Source organism: Canis aureus, chromosome X, assembly GCF_053574225.1.
Source record: "Canis aureus isolate CA01 chromosome X, VMU_Caureus_v.1.0, whole genome shotgun sequence".
NCBI classification, from domain to species: domain Eukaryota; kingdom Metazoa; phylum Chordata; class Mammalia; order Carnivora; family Canidae; genus Canis; species Canis aureus.
Genome location: NC_135649.1, coordinates 61,602,884 through 61,624,947, shown reverse-complemented (window position 1 = coordinate 61,624,947; position 22,064 = coordinate 61,602,884). Strand labels below are relative to the sequence as shown.

Genomic DNA, 22,064 nt, shown 5'->3' with positions numbered 1-22,064 from the left:
CCAGAGTTCTCTCTGAAGGAAAAATGCTTAGCAGGGAAATCAGATAGAATTGCAGGAAGGGCAGTGAAGCCTCAAGATTCCCAGAGTCGCTATAAGAGGAGGGGTTGCCTGGGAAATAGTTAACCACAAACCAAGGTCTGATACTGGTAAAGGACTGTAGTGCCACAGCCTTGTGTTGTATTTGGGAGAAGCCAGTTTATTAGGCAGGCAGGTTCTGGATGGAGGTAGCTGTACCCTGATACCTTAGGCAGGGATAGTCCCTGGGAGTGTGGGTCCAGCAGCACAGGACTCCGGATCCCAGGGTGCCCAAGTGGACAAAGCCAGCGATCTTGCTTTGCCCCTAGGATAGGCAGAAGCACGGAAGGCACAGGAAAGCAAGAATTCTCCTGCCCCTGGGTGCCCTTAAAGCTGTGCAGATCAGTGCACCCATGCCAGCCACCAGGAGTATCTAGGCCAGTGAGGACTGGGAGCCTGCAGTTAGTTACTCCTGGGGAGCTCAACTCCAGAGATTGAAATCTGGCCACCACCATTGTTGTTTCTCCTCTTTGTTTCACCTTCTGCCTGGGATAGGTGGAGCCTCTAGGGAACAAAGGCCTCACAGGATAAATAGCTTTCACTGAGCCCAGAACCTGGCAAGGGGCAGGGCATGTTCTCCCAGGCAGAGACACATGAGAATCAGCACAGCAGACCTTCCAACAGAAGAACTGCTGGAAGAACAAAGGAAGAGCAAGTTTATTGACCAAGCAGCACTGGGAAGCTCCAGGACTGAGAGAAAACAGTATATAGAACTGGAGAGTTCCTTTGTTTTCTTTTGTTTTGTTTTTTTCTTTTTCCATTGTGACTTGTTTTTATATCAAACTAAAAATATCCAATATTTTTTCTCTTTTCACACCTAAACTACAATATTATACCAGCTCTTCATTTTTAAGTTTTTTCCATCTTGACTTTCATATTTCCACAATTACGTCTTTAGACATACTTTTCATTATTGGATTCCCTTCCACATATTCAATTAAATTTTGGTAGATATACAGAATATGGGTTTTTGGTTTTTGTTTTTTTCTGACTTGTTTTGTTTTACAATGGTGGAAGTTAGTACCTTCTAAAACATGACCAACATACACCCAGAACCAAGTGGAACATCATGTTGGTTCCTTATGTGAGATTATATTCTCTCTTACTTCACATTCTGCCCCCCTCTTTTATCTTGTTTATGTTTTTGTGGTCAATGTTAGGGCTTTCTATAAGTATTGGTGGTTTATATAACTTTGGGAGTGAGCATCTTCTAACATACAGAACAAAATACACTCAGAACCAAGAGGATCACCCTCTAGGACCCCTCAGGTACACTACATTCTCTCTCCACTACCACTATCTCACCACCAACATCCCTCCTTTTATTTCTCTTTTCCCTCTTTCCTTTTGTTTTTTCTTTTTTCCTCTTTGTTTTTGTTTTTTGGCTTTTTATGTTTACAATTTTATTTTAAAATTTGTTTTTCACTTTAGTGATCTTTTTGTTTTATTTTGTTCTGTTCTTTTTCTTTTATATTCTGGTCTCTGACCTCATCAGAATCATTTAGTGTGTATTTTATTTAGGATGTGGTTGATATTTTTGACTCAGCCCACTTATACAACCAGTATGCACTGGACAGAATGAAGAAGGAAAAATTCACCACAAAAGAAAGAACTAAAAATGGTTCTCTCTGCCACAGTTAAAGAATTTGAATTTCAATACAATGTCAAAAAGTCAATTCAGAAATACAATTATAAAGTTACTGGTTGCTCTAAAAAAGCATAAAGAACTCTAGAAGCTTCGTGACTTCAGAATTGAGATGTAATCAGGTGGAAATTAAAAATAGATTAAATGAGATGCAATTCCACCTGATGCTCTAACTGCTAGGGTTAATGACGTGGAAGAGAGAGTGAATGACATAGAAGTTGACGATAAGGAATGAAGCTTAGGTAAAAGGGGGGAAATAATTAAGAGCCTGTGAGGAAAGGCTTAGGGAAATAAATGTTAGCTTGCAAAGGGAGAATATACATCTAATTGGGATTCCAGAAGAGTCTGAGAGAGAGAGAGAGGACCACAAAGTTTACGTGAACAAATCATAGCTGAGAACTTCCCAAATCTGGGGAAGGAAACAAACACTTAGAAGAGATAGAGAGGACCCCCCTCCAAAAGTAATAAATAAAAAACTTTCAACACCTCCATATTTAAAAGTGAAACTTGCAAATTTCAGAGATAAAGACAAAATTCTTCAAGGAGCATGAGAAATGATGTTCTTAAGTTATATGGGGAGAAATATCAGAGTAACAGAAGACCTCTCCACAGAGACCTGGCAGACCAGAAAGGGTTGGCATGATATATACAGGATAGTAAATGAGAAGAACATGCAGCCAAGAATACTCTATCCAGCAAGGCTCTCATTCAGAATAGATGGGAGATAAAGATGTTCCAGGATTCACAGAAACTGAAAAAGTATGTGACCACCAAACTGGCTCTACAAGCAATACTAAGGGGGACCCTGGGAACGAAAGAGGGAGCTCAAAGGAACAATCCACAAAACAGGGATTGAATAGATAATATGCTGACTCTAAATTCATCCTTCAATAGTTACTCTGAACGTGAATGAGCTAAATGATTCCATCAAAAGACGCAGGGTATTGAACTGGATAAAACAGCAAAACCCATCTATTTGCTGTCTACAAGAGATTCATTTTAGAGCTCAGGACACCTCCAGCCTGAAAATGAAGGGATGGAGAACCATTTACCATTCAATTGGTCCTCAAAAGAAAGCAGGGGCAACAATCCTCATATCAAATTAATTAAAGTTTATCCCAAAGACTGTACTAAGAGATGAAGAGAGACACTATATCATACTTAAAGGGTCTATGCAACAAGAAGACCTAACAATCATGAATATTTATGCCTCTAATGTGGGAGCTGCCAAGTATATCAATCAATTAATAACCAAAGTAAAGACATATTTAGATAATAATACACTAATAGTAGGAGACTTCAACCGGGCACTTTCAGCAAATGACAGATCTTCTAAGCACAAAATCACCAAACAAGGGCCTTAAATGATTAAGTGGACCAAATAGATTTCACAGATATATACAGAAATTTCCATCTGAACACAACTGAATACACATTCTTTTCAAGTGCTCATAGAACATTCTCCAGAATAGACCGCATACTGGGTCATAAATCAGGTCTCAACTGATACCAAAGATTGGGATTGTTCTCTGAATATTTTCAAACTACAATGCTTTGAAACTAGGACTCGACAATAAGAAGAAATTTGGAAAAACTCAAACATATGGAGGTTAAAGACCATCCTACTAAAAGATGAATAGGTCATCCTAGAAATCAGGGAAGAATTAAATAGGTTCATGGAAACTAGTGAAAATGAAGATACAACCATTCAAAATCTTTGAGATAGCAAAAGCAGTCCTAAGAGGGAAATATATCGCAAAAGCCTCAGTCAAAAAACTGGAATAAACTCAAATACACAAGCTAATGTTGCACCTAAGGAATTGCAAAAGAACAGCAAGTAAAACCTACACCAAGAAGATAAATAATAACGATTGGGGCAGAACTCAATGAAATAGACACCACAAGAACTATGGAAAATATCAACAAAACCAGGAGTTGGTTCTTTGAAAGAATTAATAAGATAGATAAACTCCTAGCCAGCCTTATTAAAAAGAAAACAGAAAAGACTCAAATTAATCACCAATGAAAGAAAAGAGATCACAACCAATGCCAAGAAAATACAAACAATTTTTAAAATATATTATGAGCAGCTATATGCCAACACATTATGCAATCTAGAAGAAATGTATGCATTTCTGGAAAACCAAAAATACCAAAACTGGAATAGAAGAAATAGAAAACCTGAACCGGCCAATAACCAGCAAGGAAATTGACGTAGTCATCAAAAACCTCCCAACACAAAAAAGGCCAGTGCCAGATGGCTTCCTAGGGGAGTCTATCAAATGTTTAAGAAAAAATAATACCTATTCTACTAAAGCTGTTTAGAAGGATAGAAAGGAAGTGAATACTTCCAAACTTGTTATATGAGGCCAGGATTACACTGATTCCAGAACCAGACAAAGACCCCACCAAAAAAGGGAATTATAGACTAATATCCCTGATAAACATGGATGCAAAAATTCTCAACAAGATAGTAGCCAATAGGATCAATAGTACATTAAGAGGATTATTCACCATGGCAAAGTGGGATTTATTCCCCAGATGCAAGGGTGCTTCAACATTCATAAAATAATTAACGTGATAGATCACATCAATAAGAAAACAAATAAGAACCATATGATCTTGTCAATACATGCAGAGAAAACATTTGACAAATTACTCTTCAAACTGCACAGAGGGAACATTCATCGATATTCTAAAAGCCATTTATGAAAAGCCCACAGTGAATATCATTCTCAATGGGGAAAAACTGAGAGCCTTTCCCCTAAGATCAGGAGCAAACAGGGATGTCCACTCTCATCACTGTTATTCAACATAGTACTAGAAGTCCTAGTCTCAGCCATCAGAAAACAAAAAGAAATAAAAGGCCTTCAAATTGGCAAGGAAGTCAAACTCTCCCTCTTCACAGATGACATGATACTGTATATAGAAAATCCAAAAGACTCCACCCCAAGATTGTTAGAACTCATACAGCAATTCAGCAATGTGGCAGGATACAAAATCAATGCCCAGAAATAAGTGACATTTCTATACACTAACAATGAGACTGAAGAAAGAGAAATTAAGGGATCAATCCCATTTTCAATTGCACCCAAAAGTACAAGATACCTAGGAATAAACCAAAGAGATAAAGGATCTATACCCTAAACCTACAGAACACTTCTAAAAGAAATTGAGGAAGACACAAAGAAATGGAAAAATATTCCATGCTCATGGATTGAAAGAATTAATATTGTGAAAATGTCTATGCTACCCAGGGCAACTTACATGTTCAATGCAATCCCTATCAAAATACCATGGACTTTCTTCAGAGAGTTGGGAACATAATATTAAGTTTTGTATGGAATCAAAAAACACCCAGAATAGCCAGAGGACTATTGAAAAAGAAAACCAATGCCAGGGGCATCACAATGCCGGATTTCAAGCTGTATTACATTTCTGTGATCATCCAGCCAGTTGGTACTGGCACAAAAACAGACACATATATCAGTGGAAGAGAATATAGTACCCAGAAATGGGCCCTCAACTCTATGGTCAACTAATATTCGGCAAAGGACGAAAGACTATCCACTGGAAAAAGCACAGTCTCTTCAATAAATGGTGCTGGGAAAATTGGGCAGCCATGTGCAGAAGAATGAAACTAGACCATTATCTTACACCATACACAAAGATGAACTCAAAAAGGTTGAAAGTCCTAAATGTGAGACAAGATTCCATCAAAATTCTACAGGGGAACAGAGGTTACAACCTTTTTGAGCTGGCCACAGTAACTTCTTGCAAGATACATCTATAAAGGCAAAGGAAACAGAAGCAAAGATGAACTATTGAGACTTAATTAGGTTAAAAATCTTCTGCACAGCAAAAGAAACTGTCAACAAAACTCAAAGTCAGCCTACAGAATGGGAGAAGATATTTGCAAATTACCTATCAGATAAAGGGCTAGTATCCAAGATCTATAAAGAACTTATTAAACTCAACACCCAAGCACCAAAATATCCAGTCATGAAATGGCAAACCACATGAACAGAAATTTCACTAAAGAAGACATACACATGGCCACTAAGCACATGGGAAAATGATCTGCATCACTGCCATCAGGGAAATACAAATTAAAACCAGACAAGATTGGGCACTTTCAGGGTGGTATGGCTGTAGACTATGCACTGTTGGTGGGAATGTGAATTGGTGAAGCCACTCTGGAAAACTGTGTGTAGGTTTCTCAAAGAGTTAAAAATAGAACTGCCCTATGACCCAGCAATTGCACTGCTGGGGATTTACCCCAAAGATACAGATGCAATGAAACGCCGGGACACCTGTACCCCAATGTTTATAGAAGCAATGTCCACAATAGCCAAACTGTGGAAGGAGCCCGGTGTCCATCGAAAGATGAATGGATAAAAAAGCTGTGGTATATGTATACAATGGAATATTACTCAGCCATCAGAAACGACAAATACCCACCATTTGCTTCAACGTGGACGGACCTGGAAAGTATTATGCTGAGTGAAATAAGTCAATCGGAAAAGGACGAACATTATATGGTCTCATTCATTTGGGGAATATAAAAATTAGTGAAAGGGAATAAAGGGGAAAGGAGAGAAAATGAGTGAAAATATCAGTGAGGGTGACAAAACATGAGATACTCCTAACTCTGGGAAATAAACAAGGGGTAGTGGAAGGGGAGGTGGGCAGCGGTTGGGGTGACTGGGTGATGGGCACTGAGGGGGGCACTTGGAAGGATGAGCACTGCGTGTTATGCTATATGTTGGCAAATTGAACTCCAACAAAAAAAAATTAAAAACAAATTAAAACCACAATGAGATAGCACTTTACATCAGTGAGAATGGCTAAAAATAACAAGACAGGAAGCAACAAATGTTTGAGAGGTTGTGGAGAAGGGGGAACCCTCTTGCACTGTTGGTTTGATAGCACACTGATCCGGCCACTCTGGAAAACAGTGTGAAGATTCCTCAAAAAGTTAAAAACCGAGCTACCCTATGATTCAGCAATTATTTATCCCAAAGATGCAAATGTAATGAAACACCAGGACACTGGCACACCAATGTTCATAGCAGCAATGTCCACAATATCCAAACTGTGGAAGGAGCTACATTGTCCTTTGACAGATGAATGGATAAAGAAGATGTGGAGTATATACATATAGATATACACACACATTGGAATATTATTCATCCATCAGAAAGGACGAGTTCCTAATATTTGCTTGGACATGAATGGATCTGAAGAGTATTATGCTTAGTGAAGTAAGGCAATTGTATAAATACAATCATCATATGGTTTCACTCATACAAGGAATATAAGAAATAGTGTAATGGATTATAAGGGAATGGAGGGGAAATGAGTGGGAAAAATTAGGGAGACAACCCATGAGAGTCTTGCAACTCTGGGAATCGAACAAAGGGTTGCCGAAGTCAAGGTGGGTGGGGGGTTGGGGTAACTCTGTGACAGTAACTGAGAAGAGCACTTGATGGGGTGAGCACTGGGTGTTATACTTTATGTTGGAAAATTGAGCTTCAATAAAAACAAATTAAAAAATAAAGTGTGTCTAGGGAACCCCTGTATGGCTCTGTCTGCTAAGCATCTGCCTTAGGCTCAGGTCCTGATTCAGAGGTCCTGGTGGGTAGTTTGCTTATCTCGCCCTCTCTGCCCCTCCCCCTATTCATGTGTTCTGTCAAGTAAATAAAATCTTTAGAAAAATGCAATGCTTTTTATATAACATTAAGTAGTAACATTTACATTACAGTCCCTTTTTAAAGATTTTATTTCTTTATTCATGAGAGACACAAAGAGAGAGGCAGAGACATAGGTAGAGGGAGAAGCAGGCTCCCTGTGGGGAGCCCAATGTGGGGCTTGATCCCAGGACCCCAGGATCAGGACCTGAGGCAAAGGAAGACGCTCAACTCCTGAGCCACCCAGGAGCCCCAACATTATAGTCCTTTTTCTCATAGAATTTACTTTCAAAAAGAATTTTGTAGTGATAAATGCCAATCTTTTTTTTAAAACTTGACTAGTATTAGTTTATTTCAACAAATCATTTCCTGAATCAGAATCAATACCCTTAAGGCAAAGGCTTGTTTACAGAGAATAAATGCTGTGCAGCTTGTCTAAACTTAGGGTTTTGAGAGAGAAGTTAAAGATGTAACTTTGGTAACAAGAATTGATTTTACAAATAAACAACCTATCTTATGAGGGACTGTTGAATGATTGTGCAATCCCTGGTAGAAGAAGAGTTCAGTCTGGGTTGATGGATTCTTGAGGAATCCATTATTTCTATTTTTAATATAATTTCTGTTTAACCTAACTCCTACAATTTTCTCTGCAACCAGGTGGTGAAATTATAGGATTTCATCACCCAAAATTACATTTGATGTTTAGACTAGCTTCCTCATAAGAAATGTAGAAAAGTTGAGAACGTATAATACACAAATACGTTGTGAATAGTAGATATTGGCAGACAGTTCTCCATTGATCCCTTGCATATTTGCACATCTTGTGAAAAAAGGCACTGACTACCTTTGTTCTGTATTATCATTTTAAGGATGCAACCAGCCTTGAAAAGTGGGATAGTGTCTCTCTCTCTCTCTCTCTCATTCTCTCTAAAGCTAAGGGAAATTTGCATATGACTCAGTATAAAATATCTGGTTCCCTCACTTGGCGTCCTGTGTCACCATAAAGGAATTGAGGAACAGAGAAAAGGTACAAGAAAATGCTAATAATCTGGATACTACTGTTGTGACCTAGAAGTGGTTATGTTTTCTGCCACCATCCTTAAAACTATGGCAGGTTTACTTGTTAGTTTGCAATTAGAGTAAAAATATCAGATTTTTCACAAATCTTTACAGTAGTTCTTATTGCTTCTCATGGTATGGTTCTTGATGGTCATAAGTCCAAAAACAATGGTAGCAACTAAATTGCACAGAAACTCACTGATGAGCCGACAGAACTGCATGATCCAGGCTTCTTTTGTTTAGCAACCTTAGTTTACTAGTTGGTTAACTTCTTGGACCATTTGATCCTGGTTTTATTTAACTAATTAGGTAACACATAGTTATTCTCAGCTGGTCAGTTCAGAACATGATTTATATTGGCTTTAGTCCAGGAATACATTCATAGTGTTCTCTGTAATGTTTACCTGGGTTCACTGGTCAACTAAGGCTTCAGGCTAGTTATTTTTCCTATGGCAAATGAATTTGTTTTGCCCAGGATACAGAATTCTCTATGTTGCTATGCTTCCCTGAAAGGAAAGTATTTAATTTCATTTGTAATGAAATGTTATCACTTCATCAATGATAGAGGTCAAAATTAGCATTATTGCTAATGTAATCTGAAAAAGTAGTATTCACTTCTTTGTGTTTGCTTTATGAAATCATAGACAGAACTTTATGTGTAAAGATTATGCTATGGACCCATCATCAGCTGAATATGGTTAGCAGTTATTTTCCCAGGAGGGTCTAGAGAGAGTGATCAGGGACATGCATTTTATGTGTGTGTGAAGATAATTGGACAAAGAATTGTCTACCAACTGAACCTGTGCACCTTAAATAGTCATATAAACAACTTTTAGATTTTTTTAAAGATTGTATTTATTTATTCTTGAAAGACACAGAGAGAGAAAGGAAGAGACTTAGGCAGAGGGAGAAGCAGGCTTCCTGCAAGGAGCCTGATGTGGGACTTGATCCCAGACCTCAGGATCATACCCTGAGCCAAAGACAGACGCTCAACCACTGAGCCACCCAAGCATCCCCAACTTTTAAATTTTAAACATCATTTATTAATGTGCATTTCTTTGTAAAGATTCTTACAATTTCCTTTAAAAAAGAAAAAAAAAGTTGAGATCATCATATGTTTGTGTAAGGCCACTTGAAATACTTTACCTTGAATAGACTGAGGGTTTTCTTTAAATTGAGTGACTGTTTTCAGTGTGTAAAAAAAGGTCACACCTATTTGTCTCATTCTGTTACATTAATAAACTATGCTATTTAGTTAGATAAAGTTTTTATTGTTTGGGAAGCTGACCCTGTGATCTAAAAATATAGCATAATTATTTGTGAAAGTTAACCCAGTTAGATAATGTGTATAAATATTTGATATGTCCTGTTATGTATTTGATAGAATGGTAATTTTAAAGTTAAATAAATTGAATGTGGGTGAGTTGAATTGGAGCATTTTGTGCCTTTTCAATGAAATTGGTCAACATGCAAAAAGATTATGTTTTTTTTTCCCTGCATTTGATGTTCTGTTTCATTGTGGCCAATGGAGATTCTCTCTGCATTTGAGTAATGTAATTAACAATAGGTCACACTTTCCTGAATCATTCTGTTTTGTTCCCCTGCTTTCTGTTGCCACCATAATACCTCTCTTAATTGAAAAAGCCATTGCCTTAAAATGTTTTTATTATACTGAGACAGAATTTGGTCATAGTAAAACATCTTACCTGGGCTAAAAATGTAGTAGGACATAGGCAAAAACAGTTTTCTTTCCCTTTGAACAAATAAAGGGAAGTGGAGAAATAATTTCCTTTCAACCTGGAGTTAACAGGAATTGCATATCTGAGAATGTGCATGTGTCTTTTTATTTGAGAGTATTATTGGTCTTCATCATAGAATGATTTGGGGGACTTAATCAGAGGTTAAGTCAATGACTTCCCTACTCATTGTTTCACAATGTTTTTGGTCTTCCCCTTTTAACAGTTACAAATGTTGCTGGATTTTTATGGTCAACACTAGCTAAGTGTTGTGGATATAGGGTTTGTTAACTTTGGAATTTTTTCTATGGCTTCAGATTTATCTATCAGTTAGGAGTGGGAATTATTTTACATTTGGAGCAGTTTAATAAATTCCAGATAAAGTAACGAATTCTAAGAAAAAAATAGTTTTATAATTTGATAGGATTTTTTCAAGTAAGCTTTATGCCCCATGGGGGCTTGAACTCATGATCCCAAGATCAAGAGTCCCATGATCTAACAACTGAGCCAGGCAGGCACTCCTGGGAGTATGTTGTGGGTTTTTTTTAATGTATTATTTATAAGGTTTTATTTATTTGCTCATGAGAAAGAGAGAGGGAGAGAGGGAGAGAGAGAACAAGTAGACTCCATGCTGAGCACAGAGCCCAATGCAGGCCTTAATTCAAGGACCCTGAGATCATGACTGAACTAAATCAAGAGCTGGAAGCTTAACTGAATTAGCCACCCAGGCACCCTCTTGGCAGTATGTTTTTATTTTTATTTTTATTTTTATTTTTTTAATAATAAATTTATTTTTTCTTGGTGTTCAATTTGCCAACATACAGAATAACACCCAGTGCTCATCCCGTCAAGTGCCCCCCTCAGTGCCCGTCACCCATTCACCCCCACCCCCCGCCCTCCTCCCTTTCCACCACCCCTAGTTCATTTCCCAGAGTTAGGAGTCTTTATGTTCTGTCTCCCCTTCTGATATTTCCTACCCATTTCTTATCCCTTCCCTTCTATTCCCTTTCACTATTATTTATATTCCCCAAATGAATGAGACCATATAATGTTTGTCCTTCTCCGATTGACTTATTTCACTTAGCATAATACCCTCCAGTTCCATCCACGTTGATGCAAATGGTGGGTATTTGTCATTTCTAATGGCTGAGTAATATTCCATTGTATACATAAACCACATCTTCTTTATCCATTCATCTTTCGATGGACACTGAGGCTCCTTCCACAGTTTGGCTATTGTGGAAATTGCTGCTATAAACATTGGGGTGCAGGTGTCCCAAAGTTTCACTGCATCTGTATCCTTGGAGTAAATCCCCAACAGTGCAATTGCTGGGTCGGAGGGCAGGTCTATTTTTAACTCTTTGAGGAACCTCCACAGTTTTCCAGAGTGGCTGCACCATTTCACATTCCCACCAACAGTGTAAGAGGGTTCCCTTTTCTCCACATCCTCTCCAACATTTGTGGTTTCCTGCCTTGTTAATTTTCCCCATTCTCACTGGGGTGAAGTGGTATCTCATTGTGGTTTTGATTTGTATTTCCCTGATGGCAAGTGATGCAGAGTATTTTCTCATGTGCTTGTTGGCCATGTCTATGTCTTCCTCTGTGAGATTTCTGTTCATGACTTTTGCCCATTTCATGATTGTATTGTTTGTTTCTTTGGTGTTAAGTTTAATAAGTTCTTTATAGATCTTGGAAACTAGCCCTTTATCTGATACGTCATTTGCAAAATCTTCTCCCATTCTGTAGGTTGTCTTTTAGTTTTGTTGACTGTATCCTTTGCTGTGCAAAAGCTTCTTATCTTGATGAAGTCCCAATCGTTCATTTTTGCTTTTGTTTCTTTTGCCTTTGTGGATGTATCTTGCAAGAAGTTACTGTGGCCGAGTTCAAAAAGGGTGTTGCCTGTGTTCTCTAGGCCGTACGTTTTTAATGGAAATTTACTCTACAACTCAAGAAATATATTGCTTGACAATACCTAACAGCCATCCAACTTTCCATCAGATGCTCTTAAATTAGTAGTATCTTTTATGTACTATTATCAAGATAAAATTTCTTACTTAGGATGACACTTTTTCTAAGCACAACACTTCCGGAATCTTACTATAATGCAGTAAGTGAACAGTTTCATCTTTTTAAGGTTGTTTTTGGAAGAATTTTACAGTCTCTGAGTGGTCCCTCAAACATTTTCTGGGTATACTTAACAGCCCATCTTGTTTCTCAGAGCCCCAGGAAGTGAGGAAAGTTACTAGACTTTTTGAATGTTCAGATGTCAGCCCAGCACTTTATAGACCAATAGCCCTATCATGAATACCTAGGGACTACATTATTTGCTTTAAGCACCTCTTTATCACTCTCATGTGCAATTTCTATTGATATTTATAGCTGCTTATCAAAAAGTTACATTGAATTATGCAGATACAATATTCTTAAGTTTGATTCCAGAGTCTAGCTCTTCATCTGCATACTCTATCATAGTGCTCTGGAAAGACTGCCCTGTGTTGTGATTAGTGCACTATGATGTAATTCATTGTTGTTAGTAACTTGAAAACAAGGATTCTTTATGTATATTTAAAATAGCATCTGCCATTCCTTGAGAGCTTATTTTCATTTATTTATAGAATGCCTGCTATAGGTAAAATATGATAATGGGCACTGGATAAAACCATGAGCAAAATAGACAAGGTTCCAGATATAAAAGTGCTTATAATTTACAATCTAGGCTGCTTTGTGACAGGCAGTGTGAGAGGTACATTGCTCCTCTTATCTATAATTTTCTCTATAATCATTCTGGTATGTGAGTGCTCTTACTTTCAACTAATAAATGAAGCATTTGAGACTCAGAGAGGGTAATTAATTTGCTCAATCACACAGATAATAAGTGGAAGATATAAATACAAACCCAGTCAGTCATGTTCTGTATTAATTTTCTATGCTGTAAACAAAGTACTATAAATTTAGTGGCTTAAAACAATACAATGCACATTTATTATATCACAGTGTCGGTGGCTCAAGAAATCTGTAATAGATTAGCTGGGTTCTCTACAAGGCTGTAATGGAGGTGTGCACCAGGAGTAGCTTGTCATTTAGAGGATCCATTATGGAAGAATCCACTTTCAAGCTCATATGGTTGTTGCCAGAATTCATTTACTTGAGGCTGTACTAATCATGGCAGTTTGTTTTTTAATTTCCAAAAAAGGAGAGAAAAGGGATCCCTGGGTGGTGCAGCGGTTTGGCGCCTGCCTTTGGCCTGGGGCGCGATCCTGGAGGCACGGGATCGAATCCCACATCGGGCTCCCGGTGCATGGAGCCTGCTTCTCCCTCTGCCTATGTCTCTGCCTCTCTCTCTCTCTGTGTGACTATCATAAATAAATAAAAAAAATTTAAAAAAAAAAGGAGAGAAAAACTCCAGTGTGGGTCAGCTAGAAAGATAAAGCCTTATAACATCATCAGTAAAGATATATCCCATCACCTTTGCCATATTCTATTAGCTGGAAGCAAATAATGAATTATTTCCACATTCCAGAGGAAGAGATTATACAAGGAAGCAATACTATGAGGCAAGGATCATGGGAGGGGATCCCATGAGAGTGTGTTCACCACAGGTCCCATGATCTATGGTCTGTGCACTATACTATGCTGACTCTATTAAGAGCTTAACATACATAAATTGTTATTTGAAATATTCTTAAAAATGTGTAAAGCAATATAACATCACTAAAGAAGTTTGGTAGTGGAAGAGAGCACCTGGGTGGATCAGTCAGTTAAGCATCTAATTTGTGATTTCCACTCAGGTTATGATCTCAGGGTCTTGAGATCAAGTTCCACCTTGGGCTCTGTGCTGGGGATGGAGCCTGCTTAAGATTCTCTCTCTCTTTCTCCCTTTGCCCCTTCCCCCCATTGCACACTCGAGCTCCTCTTAAAAAAAAGTTTGGTGGGGGATCTCCATAGTCTTATGATCTTAACACTACTCAATTAGTCTCCTGAGCAAGGTGCTAAGAGGTAGCACTCCTGCTATCAATATAAGTACTCATAATAATTGTGTTTGAACTCCTGTCTTATCTTTTTTAAAAAATATTTTATTTATTTATTCATGAGAGACAGACAAAAAAAGACAGAGAGAGAGAGAGGGAGGCAGAGACATAGGCAGAGGAAGAAGCAGGCTCCATGCAGGAAGCCTGATGTGGGACTTGATCCAGGGGCTCCAAGATAATGCCATGAGCAGAAGGCTGCCACTCAACCGCTGAACAATCCAGGTGTCCTACCTGTCTTATCTTTAAAAAGAGTTTTCCTTTTTATAAGTTGGCTTCATAGAAAATACTATGCTAGACATAGTAAATACTTCTCTAGACTTTCTTGTTCACTCTTTTTATCATTTTTTTTGCTACATAATCATACAGTGGTCAGTTTCAATTGTACTCAGCAATATTTCAAATGACCACACACCTGTTTACTTAGCCAAGCCCAAATGGTTGGATGCAGGCCACTTTCAATCCTGAACTGCTAGAAAATGAAACAAATAAATGACAACAGTAAAAACATACCAAAACATCGCATAACCTCTTTAGGCACAGTTTATACCCTCTTTGGTTTATTTACTTAAACTAGCAATCTAGAATCATAGATTACTGTATCAATGAACTTGAATGTTTCCATGGCTCTTGATGCACACTCTCAAAATGCTCCTAATTTTGTTTGACTTTGACTGAATTAACCAGGCTTCAAAATTGCAAAGGCATATAATTATTCTGATTGAAACTCTATGATCCCTAGAAAGAAAGGGACTTAATTGTTCTTAATTATGGGGTTTTGGTAGTGAGAAGTAGGGGAAATTCTCTCTTTATGGCCATGGACCAGATCTCAGGATGTTGTTCCATCCTGGAATTCAAGTGAGGAACAGAATCCCCTCAGGACCTATCCTTAGTACCAAAGGATGTTACTTATATACTTTTTTCTTGGTCATAGTGTAAGACAGTGCCTTCCCAACAATAGGGCAGAAGCTATTAACATGAAATACTTGAAAAATCTATATTTTCTTCTGTACAGGGGCAGATTTTACTAATTTATTTATTCACATGCCATACACTATTGTTGAATGTGTCCATGTTAGCACATTTCATAGTAGCCTTTATTAGAATTGAAAAGGAAAAGAATAAAAAGGCAGAGCTGGAGAGGCAAGATGGAAAAGTAGGATCCCCAAGTCACCTGTCCCCACCAAATTACGTAGATAACCTTCAAATCATCCTGAAAACCTAAATCTTTGAGATTTAAAGAGAGAACAGCTGGAATGCTACACTGAGAAGAGTTCACCCTTCTATCAAGGTAGGAAGATGGGGAAAAAAGAAATAAAGAAACAAAAGGCATCCAAGGGGGAGGGGCCCTGCACGGAGCCCGGCAAAGGCCGGGGCAAGTGCCCTCAGGACAGGAAAGCCCCGTCCAAGAGAAGCAGGGGCTTCATCAATCTTCCCGGACTGAAAGGCCATCACAGGGAGTTGGAGCAGGATCCCAGGAGCGGCGGGGCTGCCCTCAGGCTCCTGAGGACACTAACAGAGTACCTGCGCCCCAGGAGAGCGCGTCACAACCCCCGGCAGAGATCCCTAAGTGGCTGCAGCGTGCAACTCTGGACCCGGGAGCAGCGTGGAGGAAGCTTAGGCGGTGGCTCCGTGGGGAGGGAGCTGTGCAGCCCTGGGAGCAGCTCGGGGTGGCTCAGGCAAAGGCTCCGGGAGCACCTTGGGGGCGACTGGGGCAGAGGGTACACGCAGAGGGAGCTGCGCAACCAGGAGCGATTCCAACAGTTGCAGGCCAGGGAGCACAGGGCGCCAGAGAAACAGCCCAAGATCCTGCGCTCCACCCGGGACAGGCAGAAGCCAGGAGGGCCCTGGGCAGGAAGCACACTCCAGCCTCGGGGCAGCCCTGAGCTGAGCAGATCAGCGGTCCCGCCCCCAGAGCATCCAGGCCCCTGCAGACTGAGAGCTGCAGTAGTTACTGCTGGAGCTGACTCCAGGGCTAGAGAGCTGGCCGCTGCTACTGTTGTTGTTCCTCCTGGGGCCTCACAGGATAAACAACCTCCAGTGAGCTTCACACTGGCCTCACAGGATAAACAGATTAAACAACATTCACTGACCCCTGCACCAGGCAGGGGGCTGAGCAACTCCCCCAAGTGCTAACACGTGAAAATCAGCACAGTATGCCCCTCCCCCAGAAAACCAACTAGAGGGACAGGGGAAAAACAAATTACTAACTAAGCAGCACTGGAAAGTTCCAGGGGAAGCCCAGGGGATTTACAATATACAGAATCAGAGGATAATACCCCTTGTTTTTTATTTTATGATTTGTTTGCTTCCCCCTGCCTTTTTTTCTTTTCTTTTCTTCTCTTTTTTTCCTCTTTTTCTTTTCTTTTCTTTTCCTTTTCTTCTTTCTCTCTCTCTTTTTCTCCTTTTCCCAATACAACTTGTTTTTGGCCACTCTGCACTGAGCAAAATGACAAGAAGGAAAACCTCACATCAAAATAAAGAATAAGAAACGGTCCTCTCTCCCACAGAGTTATAAAATTTGGATTACAATTTAATGTCAGAAAGCCAATTCAGAAGCACTATTATAAAGCTACTAGTGGCTCTGGAAAAAAGCATAAGGACACAAGAGACTTCATGACTGCAGAATTTACATCTAATCAGGCAGAAATTAAAAATCAATTAAATGAGATGCAATCAAAACTAGAGGTCCTAACGAGGAGAGCTAATGAGGTAGAAGAACGAGTGACATAGAAGACAAGTTGATGGCAAAGAGGGAAACTGAGGAAAAAAGAGACAAACCAAAGATCATGAGGAGAGATTAAGGGAAATAAATAACCATCCTCAGAGGGAAAAATCTACATTTAATTGGGGTTCCCGAGGGCGCCAAAAAGTACAGAGGTCCAGAATATGTAACTGAACAAATCATAGCTGATAACTTCCCTAATTTGAGAAGGGAAACAGGCATTCAGATCCAGGAAATAGAGAGAGCCCCTCTAAAATCAATAAAAACAGCTCAACACCTCAACATTTAAAAGTGAAGCTTGCAAATTCCAAAGATAAAGAGAAGATCCTTAAAGCAGCAAGACACAAGAAAACTCTAACTTTTATGGGGAGAAATATTAGATTAAGAGCAGACCTCTCCACAGAGACCAGGCAGGCCAGAAAGGGCTCGCAGGATATAATCAGGGTCCTAAATGAGAAGAACATGCAGCCAAGAATACTTTATCCAGCAAGGCTCTCATTCAGAAGAGAAGGAGAGATAAAGAGCTTCCAAGACAGGCAGGAACTGAAAAATTTGTGAACACCAAACCAGCTCTGCAAGAAATTTTAAGGGGGACTCTTAATTCCTCTTTCAGAGGAAGTCCAATGGAACAATCCATAAAAACGGGGACTGAATAGGTATCATGATGACACTAAATTCATATCTTTCAATTGTAACCCTGAATGTGAATGGGCTTACTGACCCCATCAAAAGGCGCAGGGTATCAGACTGGATAAAAAAGTAAGACCCATCTATTTGCTGTTTACAAGAGACTCATTTTGACATAAGGACACCTACAGCCTGAAAATAAAAGGTTGGAGAATGATTTACCATTCAAATGGTCCTCAAAATAAAGCAGGGGTAGCCATCCTTATATCAGATAAACTAAAATTTACCCCGAAGACTGTAGTGAGAGATGAAGAAGGACACTATCTCATACTTAAAGGATCTATCTAACAAGAGGACTTAACAATCCTCAATATATATGCCCCAAATGTGGGAGCTGCCAAATATTTAAACCAATTAATAACCAAAGTTAAGACATACTTAGATAATAATACACGTACTTGGTGACTTCAACGTAGCACTTTCTACGATTGCTAGGTATTCTAAGCACAACATCCCCAAAGAAACAAGAGCTTTAAATGATACACTGGACCAGAAGGATTTCACAGATATATACAGAACTTTACATCCAAACTCAACTGAATACACATTCTTCTCAAGGGCACATGGAACTTTCTCCAGAATAGATCACATTCTGGGTCACAAATCAGGTCTTAACTGATACCAAAAGATTGGGATCATCCCCTGTGTATTCTCAGACCATAATGCTTTGAAATTAGAACTAAATCACAAGAAGAAATTTGGAAGGACTTCAAACACGTGGAAGTAAAAAACCATCCTGCTAAAGATGAAAGGGACACTCAGGAAATTTAAAAGAAATTTAAAAGATTCTTAGAAACTAATGAGAATGAAATCACAACCATTCAAAAACTTTGGTATACAGCAAAAGCAGTCCTGAGGGGGAAATACATCGCAATACAATCATCCATCCAAAAACTGGAAGGAACTCAAATACAAAAGCTAACCTTACACATAAAGGAGCTAGAGAAAAAACAGCAAATAGATCCTACACCCAGAAGAAGAGAGTTAATAAAGATTTGAGCAGAACTCAATGAAATCGAGACCAGAAGAACTGTGGAACAGATCAACAAAACCAGGACTTGGTTCTTTGAAAGAATTAATAAGATAGATAAACCATTAGCCAGCCTTATTAAAAAGAAGAGAGAGAAGACTCAAGTTAATATAATCATGAATGAGAAAGGAGAGAAAAATACCAACACCAAGGGAATACAAACAATTTTAAAAACATATTATGAACAGCTATACGCCAATAAATTAGGCAATCTAGAAGAAATGGACACATTTCTGGAAAACCACAAACTACCAAAACTGGAAATGGAAGAAATAGAAAACCTGAACAGGCCAATAACCAGGGAGGAAATTGAAGCAGTCATCAAAAACATCCCAAGACACAAAAGGCCAGGGCCAGATGGCTTCCCTGGGGAATTCTATCAAACCTTTAAAGAAGAAACTATACCTATCCTACTAAAGCTGTTTGGAAAGATAGAAAGGGATGGAGTACTTCCAAATTCAATCTATAAGGCCAGCATCACCTTAATTCCAAAACCAGACAAAGACCCCACCAAAAAGGAGAATTATAGGCCAATATCCCTGATGAACATGGATGCAAAAATTCTCAACAAGGTACTAGCCAATAGGATACAACAATATATTAAGAGATTCTTCACCATGACCAAGTAGGATTTATCTCCGGGATGTAAGCCTGGTTCAACACTCGTAAAACAATCAATGTGATTCATTATATCAGCAAGAGAAAAACCAAGAACCATATGATCTTCTCAAAGGATGCAGAGAAAGCATTTGACAAAATACAGCATCCATTCCTGATCAAAATGCTTCGGAGTGTAGGGATTGAGGGATCATTCCTCAGCATACTAAAAGACATCTACGAAAAGCCCACAGCAAATATCATTCTCAATGGGGAAGCACTGGGAGCCTTTCACCTAAGATCAGGAACAAGACAGGGATGTCCACTCTCACAACTGCTATTCAACATAGTACTGGAAGGCCTAGCCTCAGCAATCAGACAACAAAAAGAAATAAAAGGCATTCAAACTGGCAAAGAAGAAGTCAAACTCTCCCTCTTCGCCGATGACATGATACTCTACTTAGGAAACCCAAAAGACTCCACCCGAGATTGTTAGAACTCATACGGCAATTTGGCAGTGTGGCGGGATAGAAAATCAATGCCCAGAAATCAGTGGCATTTCTATACACTAACAATGAGACTGAAGAAAGAGACATTAAGGAGCCAATTCCATTGACAATTACACCCAAAAGCATGAGATATCTAGGAATAAACCTAACCAAAGAGGTAAAGGATCTCTACCCTAAAAACTACAGAGCACTTCTGAAAGAAATTGAGGAAGACACAAAGAGATGGAAAAATATTCCATGCTCATGGATTGGCAGAATTAATATCGTGAAAATGTCAATGTTACCCAGGGCAATTTACACGTTTAATGCAATCCCTATCAAAACACCATGGACTTTCTTCAGAGAGTTAGAACAAATTATTTTAAGATTTGTGTGGAATCAGAAAAGACCCGGAAGAGCCAGGGAATATTCAAAAAGAAAACCATAGCTGGAGGCACCACAATACCAGATTTCAGGTTGTTCTACAAAGCTGTGGTCATCAAGGCAGTGTGGTACTGGCACAAAAACAGACATACAGATCAATGGAACAGAACAGAGAATCCAGAAGTGGACTCTCAATTTATGGTCAACTAATATTCAACAAAGGAGGAAAGACTACCCACTGGAAAAAAGACAGTCTCTTCAATAAATGATGCTGGGTAAATTTGACATCCACATGCATAAGAATGAAACCAGACCACACTCTTGCAACATAGACAAAGGTAAACTCAAAATGGATGAAAGATCTAAATGTGAGACAAGATTCCATCAAAATCCTAGAGGAGAACAAAGGTACACCCTTTTTGAACTTGGCCACGTAACTTCTTGCAAGATACATCCATGAAGGCAAGAGAAACAAAAGCAAAAATGAACTATTGGGACTTCATCAAGATGAGAAGCTTTTGCACAGCAAAGGATACAGTCAACAAAATTCAAAGACAACCTACAGAATGGGAGAAGATATTTGCAAATGACCTATCTGATTAAAGGCTAGTATCCAAGATCTATAAAGAACTTATTAAACTCAGCAGCAAAGAAACAAACAATCCAATCATGAAATGGGCAAAAGACATGAAGAGAAATCTCACAGAGGAAGACATAGACATGGCCAACATGCACATGAGAAAATACTCTGCATCACTTGCCATCAGGGAAATACAAATCAAAACCACAATGAGATACCACCTCATACCACGAGAATGGAGAAAATTAACAAGGCAGGAAACCACAAATGTTGGAGAGGATGTCGAGAAAGGGGAACCCTCCTGCACTGTTGGTCGGAATGTGAAAGGGTGCAGCCACTCTGGGAAACTGTGTGGAGGATCCTTAAAGAGTTAAAAATAAATCTGCCCTTCGACCCAGCCATTGCCCTGCTGGGGATTTACCCCGAATATGCAGATGCAATGAAACGCTGGGACACCTGCACCCCAATGTTTCTAGCTGCAATGTCTACAATAGCCAAACTGTGGAAGGATCCTCGGTGTCCATAGAAAGATGAATGGATAAAGAAGGTGTGGTTTATGTATATAATGCAATATTACTCAGCCATTAGAAACGACAAATATCCACCATTTGCTTCGACGTGGAACTGGAGGGTATTATGCTGAGTGAAATAAGTTAATCGGAAAAGGACAAACATTATATGGTCTCATTCATTTGTAGAATATAAAAAATAGTGAAAGGGAATAAAGGGGAAAGGAGCTAAAAATTGGTGGGACATATCAGAAAGGGAGATAGAACTTGAGAGACTCCTAACTCTGGGAAACGAACGAGGGGTGGTGGAATGGGCGGTGGGCGGTGGGTGGGGGTGAATTGGTGACAGGCACTGAAAGGGGCACTTGATGTGATGAGCACTGGGTGTTATTCTATATGTTGGCAAATTGAACACCAATAAAAAATAAATTTATAAAAATAAAGGAATATAAAATAAAAACGCTAAGCTAATTTCATACATGGTAGATTGGTTTGTATTTGTCAGCCAGTTAACACTAATGAGAAGATATTAATTGCTTACTTTTCTTATGATTCCAAACTGATTGTTTGGAGTTGGTGGTTACAGCCTCCCCTCCCTTTTTAAAGTATCTGTTGTGGGATCCCTGGGTGGTGCAGCGGTTTGGCGCTTGCCTTTGGCCCGGGGCGTGATCCTGGACACCGGGGATCGAATCCCACGTCGGGCTCCCGGTGCATGGAGCCTGCTTCTCCCTCTGCCTGTGTCTTTGCCTTTCTCTCTCTCTCTGTGACTATCATAAATAAAAAAAAATTAAAGTATGTGTTGTGAGTTGGAGAATTTAGCTACCATATTTGGTT

General features: G+C 39.2%; 1 protein-coding gene across 4 annotated transcripts in view; it reads left to right on the top strand.

The window, feature by feature from the left end:
* SH3BGRL (SH3 domain binding glutamate rich protein like) overlaps positions 1-22,064 on the top strand; it is a 356,563-nt gene that overhangs the window by 78,518 nt on the left and 255,981 nt on the right. The gene's annotated exons all lie outside the window — the stretch shown is intronic.